This window comes from Onychostoma macrolepis, chromosome 13, assembly GCF_012432095.1.
Source record: "Onychostoma macrolepis isolate SWU-2019 chromosome 13, ASM1243209v1, whole genome shotgun sequence".
Taxonomy (NCBI): Eukaryota; Metazoa; Chordata; class Actinopteri; order Cypriniformes; family Cyprinidae; genus Onychostoma; species Onychostoma macrolepis.
This window is the reverse complement of record NC_081167.1, coordinates 31,484,021-31,493,460: the sequence shown is the minus strand read 5'-3', so window position 1 is coordinate 31,493,460 and position 9,440 is coordinate 31,484,021. Positions and strand designations below refer to the sequence as shown.

Genomic DNA, 9,440 nt, shown 5'->3' with positions numbered 1-9,440 from the left:
AAATGAGTACTAATATCATTTGAAGTTTTTCCCAGAAGTTCATTAAGTGAATTCCCTTGCACCCCCAAATTCCTTATGTTTTCTTTCATCTTTATCTTTTCTCTCTCATATGTTTGGCATTCAAGTACCACAATACTATTCAATACTGTCATAAAATTCACATCTTCCTGATATATGCTCACCTCAGATATTTAATCACTTATTTAACCCACAATGTACAATCCTTAACCTAGTGACAATTATTTATTCCCTTCGAATCCTTCCAGTGATCTTCTCTGTCCCAACCTTCTGTTGTATTCTGTATAAATGTCTCCCTTTCTCCTCTCTATCCCAACTACTCTGCCACTTTTTCATAATTTCCATCCAGATTTTTGTTTTAGCTTCTGCTTTACTTATTGAGATTTATATTTCACGAAACAGAAACGAAAACCACTTCATGTGCCTAAAAATATAGGTATCAAACACATCAAAGAGCATGAGTCCTTCAGGAGAAAATGAAGCGGGAGTTACCTGCAGCATTGAGTCACCTGTAGTGTTGCCAGATTGGACGATTTCCAGCCCAAAAGCTCACAAAAACTCCAACAAAAAAACACCCAAAACATTAACTGTCAAAATAATGTGATAGAATGTCAATCAAGGTTGATAAGAGCCATTTTAACTCCTTAAAACAAAATAATGACGACAAAATAATGTAAATATGTGACTGTGTTGGTGATGGTGGAGTGATGAACAAGTCAAGTCACCTTTATTTATATAGCGCTTTTAACAATACAGATCGTGTCAAAGCAACTTTCAAAATAGGAAAATAGTGTGTCAATAATGTAAAATGACAAGATTAAACACTCAATTTTCAGTTAAAGGCATATCATTATTGAATTCAGTGATGTCATCGTCCAGCTCAGTTCAGTTTAAATAGTATCTGTGCAATCAAGACAACGATATCTCTGGAAATGAAGTGTCCCCAACTGAGCAAGCCAGAGGCGAAAGCAGCAAGGAACCAAAACTCCATCAGTGACAGAATGGAGAAAAAAACCTTGGGAGAAACCAGGCTCAGTCGGGGGTCAGTTCTCCTCTGATCAGACAAACCAGCAGCTCAATTCCAGCTGCAGCAGAGTCAGATTGTGCAGAGGACTCCTCTGGTTCCCGTGGTCTTGTCCCGATGGCCGTCTAGGTGACGAGGTCTTCACTGGGGATCTGTCTCTGGGGCTCATCTAGGTGTCCTGGTCTCCGCTGACGTTCAGGGCTGTAGAGGTCATCTCTAGGTGCTGATCCACCATCTGATCTGGATACGGACTGGATCTGGTGGCTACGGTGGTCTCGGAATACAGACTAATATTAGTGTACATGCCGTTCTTCTTACAATGTAACAAGTACATCGGGTGTTATGGGAAGTGTTCCCGGTTCTGGTTGACCTAATTAATGCAGCCTAACAATCCTTTAACGGATTTGAATATTAGAAGCGTATTAGCAGGACCGTGCACAGACCTTTTGAGGAGATGAGTTATATCGAGGGGAAGGTAAAGCAATGAGTCAAGTATTTTTACCAAACTATTTTGAAATATTATTTAAATAATTATGTCCAACACAATTACAGTCAAAATAGATTATAAGAATAGCCATACCGTCACTATCCAACATATGTATCTGCCTACCTGGCAAAAACTTGATACTGTTGAGTACCAGGGATGTTGGTCTCACGAAGGTCTAAATAAGCCAGCAATGAAAAAAAAATATATATATTGTGAAAAGTACAGTTGCAGTGAAAAGTTTGAATTGTACCAGAGCTCTCCCTCCTAATCCTACACATTCTGCATGATAATAATGGTTTTTTTTTTTTAGTTACGAAAACATTATCTAAAACCATGTTTTACTACGTTTATGTGAAGACGAGTGGAGAGTATAGAATACTAGATTAAGAAATGAGCTGGAGAATACCTGCATATTTAACAGCGTAAACATGAACCATGTGACCATATAATATTAAGTGGACCAGTAATCATAAATCAAATTGGAATTTTTTTTAATAAATATATTTCACCTTGCTGACGAGGATCACTCAGTCGCTTTGTGTCAAGCTCAAATGCAGTTATGGGTTTTTGACCAGCGAATGTGTGCAAATGTGCATTTTGTCCGTCGTTAAAACGGCAGCATCACATTACGTTTTAATCAACAGGTTAAGTTTGTTGTAGCTATATGGGCGCTCAGTTTTTCCTGTTGTAAAATACATTTGGCCAAAATCTCATTTTATAAAAGAGATGAAATGCTACTGTATGCACAGGCTATTTAAATATGACTAGATGGCAAATGCTAGCCCTCTCTCCCCGGTTTCACATGTCTCAGACCTCAAATACATCAAATATGAGCCTTTATAGACATATATGCGTAAAGAAAACGCTGTACTTATTCAAACAACAATCTTTATTTACCTTTGCAAGACTTCGTTCAGCTGCTGTGGATCTTCAGTTCATTCAGTCCAGATAGAGGCGGTGGAGTTATGAGCTTTTACTGACAGTTTGAGCGGATCCAACAAGATTTATTCACAAACTCTTTTTAACACCTCTCACTGGCTAAATATTTGTAAAACAGGCAGACAAACGTAAAGGGTGACCAAAAGCATTGATTTATTGAAGAAAAAACAAAAAACAGGGAAAAAGTGTGTGTGCTCTGCACAGGTTGAGCCCTACCTGCGTATTAGTGTGTTATGTGTACGCCAGGCTAAAGAGACGGGTCTTTAATCTAGATCTAAACTGACAGAGTGTGTCTGCCTCCCGAACAGTGTTAGGTAGACTGTTCCAGAGTTTGGGTGCTAAATAGGAAAAGGATCTGCCTCCCGCAGTTGATTTTGATATTCTAGGTATTATCAAACGGCCAGAGTTTTGAGAACGCAGCGGACGTGGAGGACTATAACGCGATAAGAGCTCGCTCAAGTACTGAGGAGCTAAACCATTCAGGGCTTTATAAGTAATTAACAAGATTTTAAATGTATACGATGTTTAATAGGGAGCCAGTGTTGACAGAACCGGGCTAATGTGGTCATACTTCCTGGTTCTAGTAAGAACTCTAGCTGCTGCATTTTGGATCATAAAACTTTAGAGATGGCTGTTCATGCTTTTATCAGCTCACGCTAGACTACTGCAGTTCACTATACTGTGGTAGCTCTAAGTCATTAATTGATCGTCTCCAACTAGTTCAAAATGCTGCTGCTAGATTCCTTCATAATAGCTGCAAAAGCGCTCACATTACTCCAATTCTGCAGACCCTTCATTGGCTGCCTATTAAATTCAGAATTGAATTTAAAATCTTTCTATTCGTATATAAATCTTTACAGGATCTAACTCCTATTTATTTATCTGAATTGCTGTACCCATATACTCCCTCCTTAAGATCAAGTGATCAGAACCTTCTTCTAGTCCCACAATCCAGACTCAAACGTGGAGGGGATCGAGCTTTCTCAGTGATCGGGCCGCGGTTGTGGAACAGCCTCCCTTTAGAGATCAGACCCCTTCTCTGTCCACTTTTAAATCTCTCCTAAAAACATATCTCTTTTCTTTGGCTTATAAATAATTTTCTGTTATGGTCTTTGCTTAGTTTTTTATGGGTTCATATGTTTTGTTTCTCTTGTGTTTTTAATATTTACTTATTTCATAGGGCGAGACCCTGTTCAAATGACAATATAAACGTTTCACTTAAAACTTCTCAGTAAATTACACATACAATTTTAAACATGTTTAAACACATTGTGTGTCACTAAAGCAAGTCATGCTGTCTATTGTCTTTAAATGAAACTTTAGTTTTATTCTTTAATTTCTTTTAAAATAGCCTGATGATAATGCACCCCAGTGCTTTTCTCACACGAGTAGAAAACTCTTTGGATGTGTGTGACAAACATCATTTTTTATAGGGATGTGCCCGAAGCCGAATACCTTATTCGGAAAGGCACGGATAATGGCTTCATAACGAATAACGGATTTATCCGAATAACAGAAAAAAATATTCGGCAGACAATCACATATTTGTTGGAACAGCACTGCATTAGTGAGGTCTGCGGTTGTTAAGATTTGTGCAATAATAATAGCTTTGATAGCGTTTGACACAGTTTCGTACAGATAATATCATGGTGATCATTACGTTTGTCTAACGCGCTCCTTTTTTGATTGCTGCTGTCAGTGCAGGCGAAGCAGTGTTGCCAGATATTGCTACAAAAAACAAACACAACCAATCTCCTGAAAAATGCACCAAAATAAGTTTAAATCTTGTATTTTGCAAATAGGAAACAGAATCTCTAACCTCGACCTTCATCTTCCCACTTTATTAATGCCTAAATAATTTATTAACGCTGTTACATTAAGTATTAAAACAAGTCCAGCGACGCTTAAAGTAATTATATCTGGCAACATGGCGAAGCTGAGGCTGCACTTGCGCCAAGCTCCTTCACTCCTGCGTTTCGCAGCTACTGCGAGTCAGCCACATGAATTTATTCAGCGACATCATTTTAAATAATTTTTCATAAGGTTTTCAAATTTACGGAGGTCTGGACCTCATAGCTGGCTATGGGCCTGTGTAAAGTGAATGAGTGTAAAAACGCATTACATTTGCCCTTTTCGTGAATGGCATTACATTTAATTATACAAGATGAAGAAAAGCAATGTTTGATCAAGGCTTTTGGAGGGTCCAAATTATTTGTTGCGCTCTGTTGATAAAAAAAAAAAAATCGTAAATGATCACAGACTCCGCAACACATGATCTAAGTCACTTAAAGTTAAAGCGAGCTTTATTGTCATTCTGCTATGATAGGCTACTGAACACTTTCTTTCCATTTCTATTTCTTATTTTTTCTACTAGTGCTCTTATTTAAGATTATGGATGCTTGTCTCTTGTCAAATTTGTACACAAAGTTTCACTGGAAAATAAGAAGAATAAAGTTATTTTTCTTTTTTTGATAAAGTTTTAAATAGATAATAATTTCAATAAAAAATAATACTTTCTTTAGTTATACAAGGCATATTTGTTAAATGAAAACTACGAATCGAACAGATTTTCATTTAAAATGGTATTTTCATGTAATTTGACGAACTTCCGGTTTAAGCCACGCCCACTTCCGGATCTATCCGAATAAAGATACAGATACGAATAATTTTGAGATTGTCACAGATACAGATACAGATACAAATAATGGCTCCGCTGCACACCCCTAATTTTTTACTTCAGAAAAGTTTTTGAAATGTATGACTGAACTTTTCTCATTTGACAGACCTACGTTTCAGATGATTTACCCGAGGCGTTTAACAGCCACAGGGAATACATGTTGTTTTCTAATGTTCATGAAGCTTTTTTTTGGTGTAAATTTCTCACCTAGAACACAAAACTTGTACATTTTGACTATTTGACTCTTTTGTAGGTATCATGTCATTTTAAATGGTTTACTAAATGATTAAAGCTCCAGCATCTATGTTTTTCAAAATGAAAGAGATATAAAATATAAGGATGTTTCAACTATTATCATCATTTCCTTTTGACCCTAATAAACTGGTAATGAATTTTCTATGGCAAGCGATACAATGTACAGTTCTCATACTATTTATGAGTATTTTTGCATGCCAACAGATTTAGTCAGGGATGCGTCTCGTCTAAGAATCACAGTGTTTTGTAAATTACATTTTTTTTACATCACTAGATTTAGTCATATTATCAAGATTTCGAACAGTTGTTCACAATTTGTTTGTTGGACTGTATATTTTTTTTTTTTTTTTTTGGTGAAGACACGTCTTTGTGAGCTGTCATCATAACAGGAATAAATGAAAATTAAGAAATTAAGTAACAGTCTTTCTGTTTGAGATATTTCTTTTAGTGCAACTTTGTGTCTGTTCACGATGTGCGATCACATGAAACATCAACACAAAATGAAGTCTTGCTGTTTTACCCTTAAAACTATAACAGCTGAAACAAATCAAACGAATGCACTGAAAGCTGCACATTCATTTAAGTTTGAGCATGTTAAAGTTTCCACACTCTTGTATTGATAAATTTCACCCATAACCTTTCGTACATTCAAGAGACCAAATCACTAAGAAAGAGAGTATAGCAAGAAAAGAAATGTTTTCAATGCATATAGAATTCAGAATATAATTGTGAAAGTTTTTTTTTTTTTTTTTTTAAATGTGAATTTGTAAATTATATTTTAATTACACCACTAGATTTAGTCATCTTGTTCAGATAGCAGACGACACAATTCACATTTCGTTTGTTTGGCTGTATTTGTTTTAAAACTTCTCCGTAAGTTCATGCTAATCCTCGCATGGGAAAGAGAGCAGGATAAGCACACACCTATTCATTTAAGAAAAGTATTAAACATTTGACAGAACTCTTTATTATTTTGACAAACCTCCATTTCAAATCATTTCCCTCGAGGTGTTTGTCCACAGAATCTTTTTCAACACAACAACATTAAACATTAAAGAATGTTATCAGTCACTATCGCCATCTTCTGTGACTCAAATAAAGCAACATCTCTGCTGTACGTAAGCATCTACAATGTGTGCATGTGCTAAACATCTTTGTTTCTCCACTTCTGTCATATTTATTTGATGTAATGCAAACATATTTTGAGAACTATGATGTTCCACGCTTTTGTAAAGGTTATAGAAAGAATCTTTACATAGGAATTATCTTTGCGCAAAACGAATTGACTAAAAATCATTGAATTACGAAATGCAAACGTGTATACATCATTTAAGAAAAATTGCTATAATGCATACGGAATACAGAAATCCTCCTCTTGATCTATTGTGACTGACATTTTACTAAGTCAGACGATCAGGATTATGGACGACGCGGCTCACATTTTGTTTGTTGGACTGTATATGTCACTACTACGACTGTACTGTAGGTGAGGCCTTCTCTCTGAGAGCCATCAGCATTCAGTGTTTATAGAAATAAATGACAATTAAGAAAAATGTCTTGAGAGTGTTTGACTAAGTCGGTATTTCTTTTTTAGGATGATTATCCATCTATTTGATGTGAGACCCCATTAAGTATCGACACAAAAATTAAGGCGTGCTGTTTTACACTCACAACTGAAAAATAGTACCATTGTGCTCAAAGCGGTTGTACACAGTCTTGAAAAGGCTACAGACACAAAATATCAAGGAATTGTTTTTGTGCTCTCTATGTAACTCAAGAGTCCAAGTCACTAAGAAAATTATCATATGAATACAGAAAACCCACTCATGATCATCTGGGTGTATTTTTGTAAATGTTGTTTTAAATTACTTTTTTTCTTACGCCACTACATCTAGAGCTCTTGTTCAACATTTCCGCTTGAGATTAAAGCGTAAGTAATGGGACAACAATCAAGAACCATAACATTATACTACATTCCCTTTGAAAAGGTTATAGACATAGTCGTTTATACAGAGAATATGTTTGCACAACAGAAATATCAGTATAACAAACACCTAATACTGAAATGCTCTCTTCTAAATATATTGTTAAAGTTTTAATGTTGATTTTGATGGCGTACCCTGCTAGCTGATACCACTCTATACTTTTTCATTGTTTTTTTAGATGAAGACTATTCTCAGAATCTGGTCAATCATGTCGCGGGTGTTTGCAGGAAAATATGAACAAATACATTAAAATAAAATAAAAGGATAGTCCTTCTACAAGAGATTGTTTAAACCGAGATTGTGATGTACTGTAGAGCTTTTTCTGGTCTGTCTACAAAGCGGCCACGAGACACAAGCCCCCCGATCTTACTGTTTCTCTGTTACATGTACATCTATTTCATTTAAAACACAAAGTTGCACATTACAAGTTGAAGACAGTGTGGAAACACTGTTTTCTTTGTATGCGTCTCTAAACATGACTTTAATAAATAAATCACAGATGTCATGTAGTTAATTCATTGAAAGGTGCATGTCTTTGACCGTTTTAGACGGTCTGCACCAGCACACAGACACATGTTTTAGGTATTTATCTGACCAAAAGGTTTGATCCTGAAACACGTACAACAGCAGCTGTGTGTCGTCATGATTGTCTTCATAACTGATCCATTTTCATTTCAATTTAAAATGTTTGTGGGTGAAAGCACACCCTGATCTGAATAAAAAAAACAATACACAAATAAACAATTAAACCATTACATTTGCATACTTTGTGCTAAAACATAAAATAACATTAAAAAAGTAAAAGTTGTAATTACTGTGTACAGTGTATTCACATTTTGTGAAATTTGAACATATTGAATATAATTACAAAATGGTTAAAATTGTTTTTCAAATACAGTTTTTGTTAATCATATGTTTTTATTTTTTTATGTATGTAATGTGTTTTTGTGAAGTCATAATTAAAAAAGTATAGCAATTTAAATACAATATTGACACTGTAATTAGTAATAGTAATTAATTAATTTTTTAAGTAACTTACCCAACACTGTATATATATATATATATATAATACTGTTTTGATCTGTCTGTTATTGGTTACTTTCTACTATTTTATATTAAAACCAAATTGGGTTCTTCTACAAAATAAATAAATTAATTCATTAATAAATATGAATAATTAATTAAAAATTATGTAATAATTATTATTAATTAAAAATTAATATAATCATAATAATACTAATAATAATATGTAACCCGCAACAATTAAAAAAAATTTAATTCGTAAATAGTAAGAAGTGAAATTTCAATGATATCTTGACTACTAAACTCACTAAACTCACTAGAATCTATTTGCGAGCTCTGCTGGGTTTAGTCTGGTCCTCTGAAGTGTCCGGGCCTGCTGCTGTCTGATCTGTGGGAGCTGAGCGCGGCTGATGTTGTGTGTTGTAGTTTTGCGGAGCAGGCGGGCAGCTGGAGTCTATGTATGAGCGCAGCCGGTCACTTCTGGAACGCATGTCTGCCTCTGCTGGACTCCAGACGGGACAGACGACCGCTGAGAGGAGCTCTGGAGCTCATCCTGAAGACCATCAGCCGCACATACAGCAAACACACAGCCGTAAGACACCACAAACACAAACACCAGCTCCTCACGAGGGTTTAACACGGAGCAATTCATTACTAACAGATGAATGTGATGCTGCCAGATCATATGATTAATATGTCCATATGCTTTATATTCATGTGTTCAGGGCAGAACTAAAAGAGCGTCTGGACTCAAGCGAGATGGACCAGTGATGGAAACACCAGATACCAGTGAGAATTATTTGGCTTTTACTCAATCAAGCATTTCTGTGATGTATATGAGGTCTGTTTGTGCTCCTGTCATATTACTGAAGCCAGAAATATGATTTTAATAATACACTTTTAAGTGGTTTATGATCATATACTGTAGCCATACATGCATTTTTAGTATATTATATTTAAACATAACATTTTACACTGCAAAAAAAAAAGATTTTGTAGTGTAGTATTTTTGTCTTGTTTCCAGTACAACTA

The 9,440-nt window shown here is 35.4% G+C and overlaps 1 protein-coding gene across 1 annotated transcript in view; it reads right to left on the bottom strand.

The window, feature by feature from the left end:
* The window catches only part of LOC131551974 (NACHT, LRR and PYD domains-containing protein 12-like), a 291,745-nt gene that overhangs the window by 89,507 nt on the left and 192,798 nt on the right, over nt 1–9,440 (bottom strand).